At 49.3% G+C, this 18,867-nt stretch overlaps 1 protein-coding gene and 1 long non-coding RNA gene across 2 annotated transcripts in view; both read right to left on the bottom strand.

Annotated features, from left to right (window-relative positions):
- Nucleotides 1-1,822, bottom strand: part of CACNG5 (calcium voltage-gated channel auxiliary subunit gamma 5) — a 58,102-nt gene extending 56,280 nt beyond the window's left edge. The window contains exon 1 of the mRNA XM_003931807.4: nucleotides 1,657-1,822. The gene's annotated coding sequence lies outside the window, so the exon portion shown is untranslated. The remainder of the gene's footprint in view (nucleotides 1-1,656) is intronic.
- Nucleotides 1,823-14,986: 13,164 nt separating this feature from the next.
- LOC141581729 (uncharacterized) lies at nucleotides 14,987-18,087 on the bottom strand. Its single transcript, XR_012514475.1, has 3 exons — nucleotides 17,332-18,087; nucleotides 16,234-16,305; nucleotides 14,987-15,754 (listed from the first exon to the last, which is right to left on the bottom strand). It is a non-coding gene; the product is annotated as an uncharacterized LOC141581729 (long non-coding RNA).
- Between the last annotated feature and the right edge of the window lie 780 nt (nucleotides 18,088-18,867).

Below are 18,867 nucleotides of genomic sequence, written 5' to 3' on the forward strand. Positions count from 1 at the left end.
GTCACAGAGACCCAGCTTACAAGCCTGAGGATGGCTGAGCTCCCACAAGCCTGCTGTTGGTTTGTGGGGTCTGGGGTGCAGCCAGCCAGGATGTTGGGGTTCTCACATCACCAACAGCCCCAGCCGTGGCAGGGCCACCTCCCTATCTCCCGCTGAACTGGACTGCCCAGCCCCTCAGCACATCCACTGCCTTCCACATGACAAGAGGGAGGAGGTTTGGGGGTGGGGAGGTCTCAGGCAGAAGCACAGATTTCACTCTGTTAGGGACCCTGAGGACCTGGCCCTGAGATGGGTGTCCCCTAGCTACCTCCAGGGGCTGCATTAGCAGAGAAGTGAGGCAGAGCTAGCGCTTCTCAGGCAGGCAGAAGACTTCAGCATGAGGGGCTGGCCACAGGGTCTGCAGAGAGGTGCCACCAACCTGCCACCGAGATGCCTGTGGTCCTGAGATATCCTGAAACCAGGACATCAGAGCCAGTCCAGGTCCCACACCCATGCCCAGGCAACCGTGACTGTTCATTGATCAAGCCCCAGGGTTTGTGGAGATGAAGGAAATGGGTGTGAGGTGGCTGGGAGGGGAAGCCCCATCTTGTATTCCCCAGGACAGATGTGGAGCAGAAGCCAGCCTCGGTGACAGCTTGTATGTGACATCTGTCAAATCGAGACAGCTTCCACTTGGGGATCCTGTTCTGGGTCCTGCTCTAACCCAGTCACTGATAATCCAGTGCAAAGTGGGAGAATCCCCTTCCTTTCTGGGAACAAGGGCTTCCTCAATTACCAGTGTGCCTGGCAGGTGCCAGGGGGTAGCCCCCGGGGCAGCCTTGGTGGAGCTAGTCAGAAGATAAGCTTCTTTTCTCCCCAACCAGGCTCCTGGAATTATTTCTCAAACCATTTTCAGTCCTAGGAAGTGATAATTTGATTTCACTTTAACATTTTTAACAAGCAGCATCTTCATCAACTGCCAAATTAGGATGAGAGCAAAGAGACGGGGTAATCACAATAAGGAGCTTTGGAGTGGTTGGGGAAATCCGAATCTGGGGTGTGCCTATGGGGTGGGCACCTCACACCCAGTACCTGCTGCGGCCCCCCATCACACCACCCTGATCACCCCCACCTCTGCTCAGTGGCTCCCGGCAGGGACACCTCCTCAGGAGAAAGAAGTCCCGGGTCCCACAAGCTGGAGAAATGAGGCCACTCTGCCTGCTGTGATGAGCCGGGAGTTGGACCCGCGGAGGCCGACAGCCCAGCGCAACAGGTGATGGTGGGCTTATTCCTTCCTGCATTATCCGGTTAATGCTGCCAGCCCCGCTCAAGTCCGTCGTGAAAAGTCTGCCCTCAGCTTTGGCGTGGGTAAACTACCGAGAAGCGACTGCAAAGAGGGGGCGTCATCATCTCCCCCGACACACCCTTGGGACAGAGAGATGGACAGACAGACAGACACACACGCACACGCGCGCACACAACCGCCCGCGCTCCCCACCACCCTGCCCTTCCAGGGTGCGCGATCGCGGGGGTTCTCCGGCCCCGGCCCCTGACTGGGGGGTGGTGGGGGCTCAGCCTTGCGTCGCGGCCCAGCACCGGCGGGAGACCGGCCCCCAGGGACCCCCAGGGACCTCCAGGATGGAGGAGCTGGTCTCTCCCGGTGTTCCCGGCTCTTACCTCGCTGGAGCGGCCGCGATCCCCGACCCGGGTCCAGTGTCCCTCGCCGGCTGGGTGTGCGGGGCGGGAGATACCGCGCTAGGCTGCCCGGGACGCCCGTCCCGTCCGGTCAGCCCGAACCGCTCAGCGCCAATGACCGTGGCCGCCTCCGCCGCCGCAGCTCGCGCCCCGGACCCCGAGAGGGAAGGGCGGGCTGGGGGCGGGGCGGGGGCGGGGCCTCCGCACCCCCGCACTGCCAGCTGCCGGCGGGGTTTGGGCCCCGGAGGATGAGGTCTCCCAGTTCCGGAGGTGAGCACCTCTTGGGGAAGCACCCTCGTGGGGGTGGCAGGTGAAGAGTTGGGGGCTGGCGTGGGAGAGGAGAGGCTTTCAGAGGCCGCATCGGGCTGGGAGGCCCTGCCTGGAGTCAGACCTTCAAATTCCAGCTGCTGGGGCTGCTGCCTCTGCTGTTGCGGCTGCTTTTAAATAAGGATGATAATGATAATGATGATGATGATGATGATGATGATGACGACGACGACGACGACGGTAACAGAACAACAATGCCAGCTAGTATTTATTAAGCACTTACTAGTGTAAGCGTTCAATGACCTGTATTAAGTCATTTAATTCTCTCACAAATCCCATTTTACAGATGAGAAGACTGTGAGGCACGGGGCGATTAAGTGAGGAGTCTGAGGACAAGCAGCTGGGAAACGGCAGAGCCAGGATTGCAGCTCAGTCCTGTCTAGCTGCAAACTCCGAGCCTTCAAAGCCCCACTATGCTTCTGTACTGTGTGGCCTTACGCAATGTGTTTGTCCCTCTAAACTGTAAAATGGAAATGTATGTCCAGTAAAAGGTGGCAACCAACATGTAAATATTTTTTCGTTCTTTGGCTTCTAATTTCTTCTTTAGTCACTGGGTCCTGGACACCCAGTAGGTGCCGCAGAGATGTTTGTTAATCTGTGACTAATTTGAAAGTGGCAGCTGGAGCCAGTATGGTCAGCCAGGTTGGATGGCGAACCCAAGGGCGAACTCTTCCTGGCCTGTGCAGCCACGCGTCTTTACTGCTTCGAAATGGCCTGACCGCTATCTATGTCCGGCACACTTGTGCAGACACTCACAGACCAGCAGCTTCCCTCAAAGGCCTGTAACATCCCTGCAGACCATGAGGGGTCAAAGAGGCGGAGCGTGGAAATATTTGATGGCAAATATAATGAGACATCAGCAGCGAATATATTTGTTTAAAACTGGAGGGCAGAAACCCTTATGGAAGCGTCGATGTTGCTGAGGTCTCCTGACGTGGAGGACTTTGTCACATGTGAATGGGGCCATGTGGAGCTGGGACAACTGAAGGTTTATGGAAAGGACACACCAGGTGTCTGTTCACATATTTTAAGCCTATTCAGTTTCCAGCTTTTTCTCCCTTTTCCCACCTACCCCAAGAGTGTTCTTCTCTACCCCCCAGAACACCCTGATGGAAAAGCCTCACCCTATATGACAGGTGACCACATCTCCCACCGGATTGAGTGCCCCCATATCTCAAATTCTCAACCCCTATTATCCTTGGACTCTTCCAAATGTGCTAGTTCCTTCTGCATGGATTGCCCTATATCCTACTTGGAAAACTCCTATACATCCTTCAAGACCTTATTCAGTTTGCTCCCTTTGACCCAGGAATGGATTTCTTCTTCGTCTCTGGGCCCGGGAGCCTCTTGCACAGCTCTCACCAGTATGGCAATGATGAATTTTTTACTGTCAGTCTCCCTAACTATGCCGGGAGCCTTTAAAAGGAGAAGGTCTGACACATAGTAGGAATATAGTATTTGCTCAGTGAATGACTGGAAGTTGGACACATGTCCCCAAGATTAAAGCTGTCAAGGAGAAAACCACCAAACAAAACCTCAGAGGGAGCTGGATCAATGAAATGGAAAGATGAAAACAGGCAAAAAGCCCAGGAGATGTGCCTTTTCTCGAGGTCTGTAGTTCATATTCCTGGCAAAGGCCAGAGAGGCTGGCCTGGGATCCATGCCCTGTGGGTCACCGCTTCGGGCCGTCGCCATGTCCTCCAGCCACTGAAGTGTATGTGAGTGGAGTAGGGGGGAGCAGACTGCCTGGCGTCAGAGAAGGGGTGGGTGGGAGAGGGGATGTCCTCCCTTGCGGGCTAATTGAGGAATCCCAGAATGTCCACTTGCTCCCTAGATAGGCCCCCTTTTTGATCTGTGTGACCCTATTCTCTGGATCATCTTGCAATTCTTATGAAGAAATAACAGATCAATTGCCTGCAGAAGACACCCTTTAAAAGGGAAGCTAGTGTCCAGGGGTGCTCACAGCCTCCTCCCCAGTCATTCTGCCTAAGGCAAGTGGGAAAGTCCCCACAACATGGGTGGTTGAAAGAACAGCAATTTGGATCTTTTGGAATGAGGTCTTCAATCTAACTCTGCCCCTAACTGGCTGTGTGACCTTGGACAAGTTACTTAACCTCTCTGAGCTTTTATTCACTTCTCTATAACCAAAGCTGGCTTTGTGGGTCCGAACGCCCTGCTCTTAGGAAGGTTCTGTGCCTGATTTGATGATCTGATTTTGCCATCTCAAAATTTTTAATCAGTTTTTAACAAGGGGCTACATCTTAATTATTTCACCGGACCCACAAAATTGTGTCTCTGGTGCTGGTGATAACACCAACCTCATTGGGTTGTGACAGTGAGATTGTGTTTGCACAAGGTCTGACACACAGGGAGCTCTCAGCAAAAGTTAATTTTCCTCCTTGTGATCTGACTGTAAATGATAAATAGAAATTCACCAGGTAGACAGAGGGCTGGGAAGGGAGTTTCAGGCAAAGGGGTCATCCCGGGCAAAGGCCTGAGAAGATGAAATTACATTCAGGGTAAGGGAAATGGTCTGAGATAGGGTGGGCATGGAAAACGGGGAAGAAAAAACCGAAGAGACAGCTGGAACCAGAGTGGGCGAGGCCTTCCAGCTGTTTCAAGGAGCTCGGCCCTCAGGTCCTCAGGTCTGTGACCAGGGACCCTGGGAAGTGAAGGTGGGTGAGCAGCACCAACAACTGTGTCCCACAGTGGGGCTGCGGACTGGTTCAGATAATGAGACAGGCAGTGGGTGACGTGGGCGGGAGCTCTGCTCGGAGGCTGCCAATACGGTGCATTTGAAATGCTCACTGTAGACATAATGGGAAAATGCTGTAGGTGTCAAAGCCAACAGCTGTGCTTGGGGACTTGGGGACTCCCGGCCTGATGAATAATGGAGCGGCCCTTCCTCCTCAGGTCTCTTTTTCTATCCTTTTAATAATTCATGAATTTCCCATTGGTTGGGGAGCTTCATAAAACCTCAGCTTTCTCCCTGAATCCTGGGCCAATCTGAACAAATCTGATGGCTTCATGCATTAGGTCTTAATGAGAAACACACACACATGTGCACATTCTTCGCAGAAGGTGCCTGTGTAGATGACAAGGAAAAGTCCCAGTTATGTCTGGGAGGAGGAAATGTCTTCCAGCCAGGCAGCCTCTTTCAGGTCCCTTGGGGGTGGAGGTGGTGACATGTGTCATTTCCAGGTGGAAGCTTTCAGAGTCACTGAGTGCTTTGCCATGCTCTTCTCCCTGCCTGTGGGATTGTGGAGACAGGTGTCAAGATGGGACTCTGTCACTCTGAACTCCCACATGATGACAAGGAGTAGAGATTCCTTACTGACCTCTGGCAGCCACATAGCATGAGCTGTGTGTACTTTCTAGTATACATGGACAGGTTTATTTAAGCAAATGAATGTTGCTCCTAGTGTGGAGCAGAAATGGAATCCCAAACTCCAGATCTAAGTGGTCATTAACACTGATGAGGGATGATCACGGTCTGATCAATGCCAGACCGATCAATACCAGACCCATCAAGGCACCTTCAATTATGTTGGGGATGGAGAAGACCAGAGCTTCTCAGCAGATCCAGGTCAAGTTTGACATGGGTAGTATTTGAAGATGTGTGGGTGTGTGTGAGTGTGTGTGTGTGTGTGTGTGTGTGTGTGTGTGTGCATGTTAGGAGGTTGGGGGAGAGAGAAGAGGGCCCCATGAAGTTGGGAGGGGGTGTAGGCAGAAAAACCTGGTCAAGGCCAGAGCAAGAAGAACTGAACTCACTGTGGAGCTTCCCTGATGGACTAACAATAATCATATTAATCCCCACTACAGCTAATATAAATTACATGCCACGTACTCTGCTAAGTGCTTACCATGTGTTAAGACTTTTAGTTTTCACAACAATCCTCTGAGCTAGGACAATTGCTAGCCCCTGTTTCCAGATAAGGATATGGCGGAATAAAGAGGTATTTTTACCTGCATATGGCCAAACTCTAGTGCTCGAAGGAGAATGGCACACTGAGGCTCCATCCACATCAGCATCGCTCATGCCATGAGTGGGAATCTTTAGGCCAGCTGTCAGGGCGCGAGCATGCAAGAGTCGGTCTCAGCATGGGACCCAGGGAGCTGTGTCAGAGCCGTGTAGTCTGGAAGACTGGGCAAACAGGGAAGGCAGAGGTGCCAGTCTCTGGCAAGGAGGTGCGAGGAATACTGTGCTTCAGAAAGCAAGAGGCAGATGGATTGTCCATTCTGCTTCATGCAGGAGGCTGGATCGCTAAATGGCACTTCCTGTCCCAGCTGGTTGGTGGGGACCTAGAAGGTGGGGCTGTGCTTTTGGGTGCGCTAAATCCCAGGTGAGATTGTTCACTCACCTGCTCCTCCTTACTCATGGACTCGGTCCTGTGTTTCCCTCTTTCTCCTAGACTTGACTTTGTGGGTGGGGATGGGGTAGAGTCTGCAGGGACATTGGCCCTACCTCTCCCTTCCCCCCTCACTCAGCCCTCTCCTCATCCCTCCTTTTTCCACCACCTCTCAGTTCAGTCTGACCTATTCCCCACAGCCCTCCCAGCTAGCATCCCTCTCCTCTCCAGAGCCCACTAGGGGCCTTATCAAGGCTCGAATGTGGCTTCCTAAGAACCACATTTGTTCCTCATTGAGAGTGTGCAGTCTCCTGTTCTGGATGCATCAGAGTGTAAAGCCTGGGAGAGTTCACACAGCCATCCGCGGCCCTGCCGGATCACCGAGCAGCCACTCGGATTCCCACTGGCTGTCCTCCCAGCTGCCCTCCGGCTCCCCTAAGACCAGCTGTTCATCCTCTGCTCTCATCATTTGTCCCCTTAGCAACTGGATTATTGCTTATAAAACAGTTCCAAGGACAGGGCGCCCATCAACAAAACGAAGACTCCTCTCCATTTTGGCTGCTGAGAAAGTTACAGGGTGGGAAAGGAAATGACACTGAATAAAAGCCCCAGATGGAGCAGAATACATCAGGAACGGGGAGGAAAGAAAATTGGCGGGGAAGGTCCGAAGGCGGCCCGGGAAGCTGTGCGTAAATGGGTCAGCACCTGGACAGCTCCCTGCAGGGCTAAGGCACCAGGTGGTTGGGGGAGAATCTGTTAAGAGGTGATTACAGCCTTAGAAGACCCAGACTTTTCCTTACTGAACCCCATAAAACTCTAGTGACTCGTGCCCATGGGCCTCAGGGAGATACAAATCTCATCTGATCTGTTCATCTGTGCGGATGTCAGCACGGATTCACATGGGCTATGGTGCCACACGTGCGCAGTTCCTTAGAGAACTTCTGGACGCTCAGCCTAGAAGTGGCTGCGGTGGCCGTCAGCTCAGCAGGTTTCTGGATGGTTCCAAGGGAAGGGAGGTCAAATGGCTGCCGCTTTCCGCAGGGCACACTGCACAGGGCAGACATCAGTGGCATGGTGAGAGGAGGGCCCCTAAAACAAAGCCAAGGGCCCTGGAGGGTAGGGACGGGGATAGGAGTGAGGAGAAAAGGAGGCCAGGAAATGAGAGCATTTCCATGTGTTTCAGAACAAAGAAAGCAGGACCAGGCTCATGCCACCTCCTCAATTTCCTGGCTCCTGGGATGACAGAAAATAACATCTTAAATAGCCATTTCATAGCTTTGAAGTTAATGGGGGAAAAAAAAAAGCTTTGAAAGAGTGGTGTTCTAGGCAGGCAGCATCTGGGAAGGAAGCAGTATATGCCACCGAGGTGCCAGCTAGCAGGGATGGGGGCTGGAAGTGTCCCCTCCAGCCATGATGGTGTCTTCCAGCCACAGGTCTCCTTAAGGGCCAGCTGCCATCCCAGGCTGGGTCAAACCCCCACCTTCAGTCAGTGAGTGAGGCTTGAGAAAAGGGTGATTCTATGTGTACTTTCTCTGGGGCCATCTGCAGTTTGGACCAAAAGCATTGCAATTGTTCCTACCCCTCTTCTAGGAATCTAATTATCAACATTCATCTCACTGCAACCTCCGCTTCCTGGGTTCAAGCAATCCTCCTTCCTCAGCCTTCCAAGTAGCTGGGACTATAGGTGCACGCCACCACACCCAGCTAATTTTTTTTAATGTATTTAAGTAGAAACAGGGTTTCACCATGTTGCCCAGGCTGGTCTCGAACTCTTCAGCTCAGGCAATCCACCTGCCTCGGCCTCCCTAAGTGCTGGGGTTACAGGCATGAGCCACCATGCCCGGCCAAAATTAACCTTTTAAATTGAACAACACCATGGCATTTAGTACATTCACAGTGTTGTGCAACTACCATCTCTATCTGGTTCCAAAACACTTTAATTATCCCAAAAGGAAAATCATGCTCCTTAAGCAGTTATTGCCTGTTCTTCCCCGGCAACCACCAATTTGCTTTCTGTGTCTGTGGGAGTTCATTATTCTGAATATTTCATGTAAGGAGGATGGCTTCATACGCAACCCTTTGCATCTGGCTTCTTTCACTTAGCATAAGTTTCTGAGGTTCATTCACATTGTAGCATGCATCAGTACTTCATTCCTTTTCTTATGATTGATTAATATTCCTCTATGTGTGTGCGTGTGTGTGTGTGTGTGTGTGTGTGTATCACAATTTGTTTGCTCATTCATCCACTGATGAACGTTTGAGTTGTTCCACCTTTTAGCTATTGTGAATAGTGTTGCTGTGAAATTGGTGTATGTACCCCTTGTTTGAACACCCGTTTGTACTTCTCTTGGGGATATATGTTGGAGTGGAATTGCTAGATAATACGGTAACCCCATGTTTAACTTTTAAAGGCTGTTGACCATAGTGACTGCATCCTGACAGCCATGTATGAAGGTTCCAATGTCTTCACATTCTCACCAACACTTGTTATTTTTCTTGGTTGGTTGTTTTTTGGGACTTTAGCCATCTTAGGGGTGTGGAGCCTATGACACCGGTTTTGTGCAAGCGGCCTGAGGAAATGGCAAGGGATGGTGAGCTGTGGGGTATGGAACGGCCATTGCTGAAATCCAAGCAATGTTGCTTTGGCACAGGCTCCAGCAGTCTGCAACCATGAACGTGTGCCTTGGAGTCAGCAAGCAACAGTCCCGGGGAAGGCTCACCAAGGATTAGGAGCACGTGCCTTGGAACCAGAAAAAATATGTAGGATTCATCTGAGCTTGGTTCTAGGAAGGGAGACTCCCTCTGGGCATGGCCAATAGGCCTCTCGGAAAACGGGCCTGCCTCCGGTTATCTGGAAACCTCTAGCTTCTGGAAGCCTCAGTGAAAGTTGACACATCGTTCAGCCATCACTTGTGAAGATCAGAGATTCTGCTCCCACAGAGGGATAAAAAAGATTCCCAGCTCCTCAGCCACCACCATCTACTGGGAAGTGCCTAAAGTTTCCTGTCAGTTTGTTTTTACAGGAGAAAGTTTAGCACAGGCTGCGTTCCTGCCCTTGTTCAAGACGATGACTGTTATGGATGGCACCCGGGTTGAGAGGACAAGGCTGCTTGTGGCCAGAGGGATGGGTTCGGGAGCTTCAGTCACAGGGACGCAATGCCTCTGCCTACCTGTAACTCACTGATGGAGCCGTCCCGGGGGAGGCTCACCAAGGATTAGAAGCAGGTGCCTTGGAGTCAGCTGGGTCTCAAGTTGAATCCATCTTTGCCGCTATAGCCAGGACCTTTGGGAAGTTACTTGATCCCTGTAAATTTTGGACTCATCATTTGAAAAGCTGACATAATGCTTCTAATACCCAGCTTGAGAGGCTGTTGAGAGAATGAGGGAGATGCTATATTCAAAGCGTGCAGCAAAAGGCCTGAAGAAGCAAATGATTACTGCTACCAACCGTGTTTTAATGCATGTTCAATTCTAAATCCTTGCTGGGAGGGTCATATTTCTAGATCATTCACAATCGTCTGCTAAACTACCAGGCTCCATCCTGGAAGCAGGTATTGACAGTGTCTGATCACAGGAGAGGCAGGGCAGGAATAGTAAAGGAAGAACATTTTCTGGGTACTGTTGATGTACCTGGTAATGTACATCAACATCCTGGGCGTGCCAAGACCCCTCTATAGCCCCCCAGGGGGCAGAAGGTAGGTGCCACCCTACCCAGAAAGGGAAGGTAGGGGATCCTAGCTTAGGTCTCTCCTGGTCAGGTGTCTTCTGTGAGTCTGTGGCTGTTGCTCAGTGCCAGCCCCTGTGGCCATAGTCAAAGGTCCTGGCCTGGGTCCAGCCCCTTCCATGTCTTCCCTAAACCTCATGAGTGCTGGATTCTGCAGTAGGGTCAAGCAATTCTTCCACAGATAGCTCAAGACAACCTCAGAGAAGCAGGAGATATGACTTCTAACTCCTGCTTTTATTCCCATGGGTAGGGGAGGGGTGGAGAGCCCCAGCTTTCCCCATGCGATGGCAGTGGCAGCCCCAGGGATGAGGGACAAAACTTAGTGCCTCAGTCTCATCATGGTTTGTCAACCTCAGGACTTTTTTTGTTTTGTTTTGTTTTGAGACATGGTCTCACTCTGACACTCAGGCTACAGTGCTGCGACACAATCTTGGCTCACTGCAGCCTTGACCTCCTGGGCTCAGGGGATCCTCCCACCTCAGCCTCTTGAGTAGCTGGGACTACAGGCATGCACCACCATACCCAGCTAATCTTTTTGTATTTTTAGTAGAGGTGGGGTTTCATCATGTTGCCTAAGCTGGTCTCAGGCTCCTGGCCTCAAGCAATTCACCTGCTTCAGCCTCTCAAAGTGCTGGGATTACAGGCATGAGCCACCGTGCCCAGCCCAACCTTAAATTATTGATGTATCATTGATGGGGTGGGGGGCGCTGCCCTGTTCACTGCAGGATGTGTAGCAGCATATCTGGCCCCTGCCCTTCTAGGTGCCAGTAGTAGTACCCCTTTCCCAACTGTGACAACCAAAAATGTCTCCAGATGTTGCCAAAAGTTGGTAAATTGCCAAAATCACCACTGGTTGAAAACCACTGGGCTACATGTTAACTGAGACTTTTTTCCACTCACACATCTATCTGCTGGCTTCAAAGCAGGTGGGTGTAGGGATATGGCCCTATTGATATGGGAAAAAACTCCCCTGGATCTGAATCCTGGTGAAGTTCCCTGCTAGTGACAGACAGACCCCTCCCCCTTTTTTAGTTACTTAAGAGGAAAACGTCTCACTCCAGCAAGCCCTCACTTTCCTCCAAGGACACTATGGTCTGGTGTCACCTGAGGACTGAGGCTTGCTCCTCTTACCATGCTCCCGGTGAAACAGCAGCTTAGTCCCTACTGTACTCATGAAGTGGCCCCGTCCTTCCAGGCCTCACTTTCCTTACAAAGACCCCACAGTAACTAGCAATGGCCATCCTCAGAGAGATGCCTGTGGACCTCCTAAGTGGCGTCTGAGAGAATGGGCCAGAGGAGGTCATCTCACCCAGCACCCATGACAGGCAGATCAGTCATCTTTTCTTTTCTTTCTTTCTTTTTCTTTTTTTTTTTTTTTTTTTTGAGGCGGAGTTTCGCTCTTGTTACCCAGGCTGGAGTGCAATGGCGCAATCTCGGCTCACCGCAACCTCCGCCTCCTGGGTTCAGGCAATTCTCCTGCCTCAGCCTCCTGAGTAGCTGGGATTACAGGCACGAGCCACCATGCCCAGCTAATTTTTTGTATTTTTAGTAGAGACGGGGTTTCACCATGTTGACCAGGATGGTCTCGATCTCTTGACCTTGTGATCCACCTGCCTCGGCCTCCCAAAGTGCTGGGATTATAGGCGTGAGCCACCGCGCCCGGCCAGTCATCTTTTCTTTATTGTTCCAGTGAGCAAATTAAAGATCAGAGAAATTAAATGCACTCACAGAGTCAATCAGTGAGTTTGAGACTAAACTGGAATTCATTCATTCAACATGCCTGGCGTGTCCCGGTGGGTAGGGACAGCTCAGCTACAATCTCCCCCCTGCAGGTGCAGGTGGTCCTGGACTGTACCCCAGCTTGGCTCTCCAGGGGTATGGCGGTCATTTGGGGGGTTGGGAGACTTCGATGGTCTCCCATGGAGACACCAGCTCCTGCATGTCATAGCAGGGATTCTAGAAACAACCTTGGGGAAAAGGGAACATATTTCTCCCCCTTCTTGAGGGGTCCACCACAGCCCCGTTTTGCCCATTCCCGTAGGTGGCCTCCTGCCTGTCCTGTGACTCAGTCTCTTTAGGCCCCAAGATTAGAAAGCCATTAACTGGGCTGGGTGCAGTGGCTCACACCTGTAATCCCTGCAATTTGGGAGGCTGAGGCAGGTGGGTCACCTGAGGTCAGGAGTTTGAGACCACCCTGGCCAACATGATGAGACCCCCCCCATCTCTACTAGAAATACAAAAAATTAGCTGGGTATTGGGGCACACGCCTGTAATCCCAGCTACTCAGGAGGCTAAGGCAGGAGAATCACCTGAACCTGAGAGGTGGAGGTTTCAGTGAGCCGAGATCATGCCACTGCACTCCAGCCTGGGCAACAAGAGCAAAAACTTTGTCTCAAAAAAAAAAGAAAGAAAGAAAGAAAGAAAGAAAGGAAAGCCATTGACTGTCCAGGTGCAATGGCGCGATCTCGGCTCACTGCAACCTCCGCCTCCTGGGTTCAGGCAATTCTCCTGAACTTCTTTAACCCAGAAGCACACCTGGGCCTGAAAGATGAGATTAGAGCTATTTGCTCCCCTGGGGACATTTGCCCAATGTCCAGAGACACTGTGGGAGGAATTATCAGTGGCATCTAGTGGGTGGAGGCCAGGGCTGCTGTTAAATATTCTCTAAGGCACAGGACAGCCTCCCACCATAAAGAATATTGCAGCCCCAAATGTCAACAGCATCGAGGTTGAGAGGCCCTGACATAGATACAACATCAGAACCATAAGCTTAGAGCAGGGGACGGGCATCTCCCAAAAGGTAAGGTGAGGGGCGGTGAGGCAGGTGTCAGGGCTCTTACCAGAAGCAGTGAGGCCACTTGCCAGGTGACCCCACAGCTGCTTTGGGTGATCCTGGCTCGTGGCCGTGACCCTGGCGGAGTGACTGGCTCTCTCTTGCACTTCGGCACCGGTCCTGGTTTAGACAGTTAGTTATATGGTCACCCTACTGACAGGTGAGGACAGTATCCACTCCCTGTGTGTGCTAAAGCTCGTGGACGAGGGCACAGCGTTCTGCTCTTTTGGAACCACAGCAAAACCTGAAGACATCAGGCTTTGAGTACCAGGTACCTTGGGGAAGGCACTAGAAACTTCACAGGCACAGAAATCACGTGGGGCCGTTGGAACCAACTCACAAAACAATTACTCTGCATTTTGTTTAGTTTAATAAAATTTCCCAGAATCTCCCCTCTGGCCTTTCATCTTCCCTCCATGGTTATTGAGTTTTGCTCTGTTTTGCTTTGCTATAAACTGTTCCTGCCACAGCAGTGGTTTTCCATCCTGTGTTCCCTGGGTAAAACCCTCTGGAGAAAACACACAGAATGATGCCACCTCCGATTTGAGAAACCCTTGGGAGCTCTTTGAGGTCGAGCTGATCTCCTTTGGGCCTGCCCCAACCTGGTTAATTCCCACAGGACTTTTGGAGGCCAAGAATAGGTCCTCAGAGTCCTCACTGGTGTGTCATTGTGTCTCCCATGGTCTGCCTAAACCAGCCACTGGCAAGGAGAATGGAATTTTCACAACGAGCTTACAACACCCAAGAGCATCCATGCCCTGGGGCCCTGGAGGACCCGGGGAGGGCATGGTTACCCCAAATCAGCCCCAAACTGGAGTTCTATTAGGAAACATTTAGGCTCTTTCCAATGACCTGTGAAGTAGATATAGCAGTTAAAGCATCCACCTGCCCCAGCCCTTCTCAGAGGGGACCTCCCTTTGTTCATTTCTTTAATGACAGGGTGGGCACGGTGGCTCTTTTTTGCGTCAAACAGCCTACTCCCTTCCACCGTGGATAAATGGACCAGACATGGGACCCTGACCCCTGGACAGTCAAGCCAGCCAACTTGTCAGTGACCGATGACATAGCTGGATCCACATGTGCACCAGGCCATAGGAGTCCCTCCCTCAGGGCAAAAGTACCAAGTGAGACCCACTCACCAAGGGACACTGGTGCGAAAAGCATGAGCAGAGGCTGAGGAGGGGCCAGAAGAAGTTGTGGTTGGTTGACATTTTGAGAAAATGGGCAGGCTGGGGAGGGAGAAACGCGCCAGGAGGTTAGAGGCTATATCCTGTGTTTCCATTTATATCACGCTCCTTAAATGACAAAATTACAGTGATGGGGAACAGAGCTGTGGTTGCCAAGAGCTATTGTGGGGGGTGAGGCAAGATGACAAAGGGGTAGCATAGGTGAATTTCTTTCTGGATGGAAAAGTTCTGGATCTTGATTATGGTGGTGGTTTCATGAATCCATACGTATGATCTCACAGGTGCGTGCACGCACACACACGCACACACACACACACACACACACACACACACACACAAAATGAATGTATGACGAATGTGAAACCTGGTAAAATCCAAATAAGGCCTATAGTTTAGTTGAAAGTATTCTAACCCAGCCTCTATTTAAAAAATTAGCCAGGCATGGTGATGCTCTCCTGTAATCCCTGCTACTCCAGAGACTGAGGCAGGAGAATTGCTTGAATCTGGGAGGCAGAGGTTTCAATGAGCCAAGATCATACCACTGCACTCCAGCCTGGTGGGTGACAGGGCGAGACTCCATCTCAAAAACAAACAAAAACAAACAAACGAAACACTCCTACTGTCTCCCTTTTCTGGTTTTAATAATGTACTATTATCATGTAAGGTGTTATCACTGAAGAAGCTGGGTAATGGGTACAGGGGAACTCTATTATTCTGGCAAATTCTTTTGAGTCTTAACTTATTCCAAAATAAAAAGTTGCAAAGAGAGAAAGAAGCTGAGGAGCTTACATGAATGAGTGAGAGAAAAAACTCAGCTCTCAGGGCTGCCTTGGCTCTAGAGATTTCCAGTGCCAGCCCTGGGTGGTGCCATCTGTGTGTGTTCCCACCCAAAGAGCCGGAGCAAAACAAACATCTTGTACCTAAGTCTTTGTGTGCATTTTTGGTTATTTCCTTAGAAGAAAAAGATCCCCCGACAAAGAATTGCTGTGTGTAAGCACATTTTAAAGACTCTTGTTACTTAGTGCCAAATTGCCCTCTAAAAAAGATTGTACCAATTTATACTCCCCCCCACAGGGCATGAGAGGGCTGAATTTCCCAACTCTTGCCAAAACTGGGATTTAATCTTTAGAGAAAGGATATTTTCTGCCAAGTTAACAGATAAAAACATGGTATTTTATTGTTCTTTTTCCTCCAGAAATTCTAATTCTTCTTTAGGACCAAGTTGGACTAAATAATTGGTTACTCACCTGGAGACTTGGGTTGTTTCTTGGTCAGTCACCTTCATGAAGTTGTATTTTAATATGCCCCTAGCTTGATGAAGATCACGAAACAAAGGCTTTGGGAAATTTGATAGTGCATTTCTTGTTTCAACAAAACTCCAAAATGTTGTTGAGGACATCATTTCTGATATTGCTTGGTGTCTCTTCGAGGCAATAAAATCACACTCAAGAAGTGTCTTTTGGATTCAGTGGTAGGAAAGGCTTTCTTTCCCAGAGGAACACAGATGCTTACTCTTTTCCAGTAATGACAACCGCATAAGTGACCACGGTTCCCAATTTTTTTTGGCTGTTAGAAAATGCAAAGCCAAGTTTGAGAATCAGCAACAGCAATTTTGTTGACTCTTGTGGAAAACGGATGTGTTGTAGTTTGTTTAATGTTGCTGTAACAGAATAGCTGAGTCTTAGTGACTTATTAAAAAAAAAAAAAAAAGAGGTTTCTTTAGCTTATGGTTCTGCAGGCTGAGAAGTTCAAGGCTGTGGCCCTGGTTTCAGTGAGGGCTTTTGTGCTGCATCACAACATGGCAGAATGTCAAAGGGGAAGCACACACCTGCAGAGGGGCATCCTGGCTTCCAAACAGCCCACTCAGGAGGGAGCTAATCTGTTCCTGAGAGAACTCACTCATTACTTTGAGAAGGTCACCAAGTCATTCATGAGGGATCTGCCCCATGACCCAAACATCTTCCACTGGCTCCCACTTCTCAATGCTGCCACACTGGAGATCGAATTTCAACATGAGTTTTGGTGTGGACAAAGAAACTACATCTAGTCCACAGTATTCTGCCCCTGACCCCATGAAACTCATGTCTTTTTCACATGAAAAATACAATCAGCATATCCCAATAGTCCCCAATGTCTTACCTTATTTCAGCATCAACTTAAAAGTCCGAAGTCTCATCTGAGACTTAAGGCAAGCTCCTTCCAGCTATGAGCCTGTAAAATAAAAAACAAGCTATTTACTTCTGAGACACAACAGTGAAGCAGACATTTGGTAAATATTTCCATCCGAAAAGAGACAAATAGGCCAAAGGAAAAGAGTAACAGGCCTCACAGGAATCTGAAACCCAGCAGGGCAGACATTAAATCTTAAAGCTCCAGAATAATCTGCTTTGACTCCACATCCCATATCCTGGGCGTGCTGGTTCCAGGGCTGGGCTCGCAAAGGCCTCAGGCCATTATGTCCAGTGTGCCACTATGTCTCTGTTGGGTGCAGCCCACATGGCTATTCCCATGGGTTGCAGTTGAGTGCCTGTGGTTTTGCCAGACGGATATCGTATGCTGCCAATGGCTCTATAGTTCTGGGGTCCCGATGGTGGCTCTGCTTCACACTAGCCATTGCCTCAGTGAGAACTCTCTGTGGTGCCTCCGCCCTGTGGCAGGTTTCTCCCTGGGTTCCCAGGCAGTTTGATATATCTGTGGAATCTAGGTGGAAGCCACCACACTTCTACCTCTCTTGCATTCTGCACACCTGGCCTGTAGAACTAGTACCAAGTAGACATGGATGCCTCAACCCTGTGCCACTTTGCGACGCTGCTCCCTGCTCAAGCAGCCCCAGGTTTGACTCACGCCTCCACTCCAAAAAGCCTAAGTGGTAAGCAGTGATGTCATCGACATTTCCATCTGACACCTCATTATTGTGGCCTTTACTGTCCACGTTTCTATTGGTATTCTGGACACAAACACTTAACCAGTATCTAAGAAGTTCCAGCTCATCTTCTAAGCCCTCACCAGAACTGTCCTTAATGCTCCGTTCCGAACAATACAATCTCTTTACTGCCTGCCCCTTCAGACTCTTCTAACCTCTGCTCATTACCCTGTTCCAAAAGCCACTTCCACATTTTCAGCCCTCTTTATATCAACACCCCACTCTCAGTACCAATTTTCTCTCTTCACGCATTTTGTGTTGCTGTAACAGAACACTTGACACTGAGTAGTTTCTAAAGAAGCAATTTGGCTTACCATTCTGTTGGCCAGAAAGTTCGCGGTAGGGCATACGCATCTGGCGAGGGACTCGGACTGGTTCATCTCATGGCAGAAAGCGAAAGGGAGCTGACAGGTGCAAAGCGATCACCTGGGAAGAGAAGAAGCAAGAGAGCAAAATCAAGGAAGTCAGACTCAGACTCTTTTCAACAACTCACTCTTTATGGATGGATCTTTTCCCTCAAGGGTGAGAACACATTCACTCCTAATGCAGGACATGAACCTGTTCATGAGAAACCCAGATACCTCCCATCGGCCCCACCTCCCGACACTGCCACACTGGAGATCAAATTTCATCATGAGTTTTGGTGGGGACAGATACACCACATGCAAATCATAGCAAGATGTTTGTGTTGACCTTGGTTCTGGTGTACTCTTATTTTATTCTTCACTTAGAGTCTTTTCCTTGCAAGCCTCTTCAAAATGTATAGAAAGAGGCAAAAGCCAAAACACTCTTGAGTATGAGCTCTTTTAGCCATTGAACTGCTGGTGCAGAGTTTAATGCTCACATAAATATTTGTTGACTGAATGAAGGCACTCGATAACAAACCAGCTAAGAACAGCATGACACTGAAAAGAAACACTAGTTACTACTTAATCTGAGAGCAAGAAAATGTTACCATCAGAAACAAGGTTTTGTCTGGGTGTGGTGGCTCATGCCTGTAATCCCAGCACTTTGAGAGGTCGAGGCAGGCGGATCACTTGAAGTCAGGAGCTTGAGACTAGCCTGGCCAACATGGTGAAACCCTGACTTTACCAGAAAAAGACAAAAATTAGCCAAGTGTGGTGGTGCATGCCTGTAGTCCCAGCTACTTGGAAGGCTGGAGCAGGAGGATTGTTTAAACCCAGGAGATGAAGGCTTTCGTGAGCTGGGATTGTATCATTGCACTCCAGCCTGGGTGACAGAATGAGACTTCGTCTCAAAAAATAAAAAATAAAAATAAAAAAAGAAAAAAGAAAGAAAGAAAGAAAAATAAAAGAAAAGTAAAAAGAACACAGGGTTCAAGAAGAAAAACAGGAAATAAGAAGTAAGTACCAAGAGTCTAAAAAATGTTGTTATTGTATTTCGAGGAATCCAGTGGAAGATATAATCCAAAATGCATTCAAAATTTTAGGAACAAAGGTGTTCAACACTGAGTTTTCAAAATAATTAAAAAACTGGGTACAACTAAAATTCCAACAATGGGGGATTAATAAGAAAATGTCAATTTTATTTTTGAAACATTGAATGCCTGCTACACTTGCTTTGTAGTTAAGTAATTAATCAAATTCTACATAAACTGATGAAATACAAGTGCAAAGAATAGAGTTGTTTCAATGAACACAAAATGGAATGTTTAAGAAAAAGAATAATGAGTTTTTAAAAATAGCTACAGAGATAGTTGTGGGCAAGGCAACTATAAAAGACTAAGAAATATTGCAAAAATCTCAGTGGACTTTGCATTCAGCTTTCTTTGTGAATATCTTCTCTCTAAATGAACCCGAATTGGAATCTGTAAGACAAGCATTAGGGGT

The sequence above is a fragment of the Saimiri boliviensis genome, chromosome 17 (genome assembly GCF_048565385.1).
Source record: "Saimiri boliviensis isolate mSaiBol1 chromosome 17, mSaiBol1.pri, whole genome shotgun sequence".
In the NCBI taxonomy this organism is placed as follows: Eukaryota; Metazoa; Chordata; class Mammalia; order Primates; family Cebidae; genus Saimiri; species Saimiri boliviensis.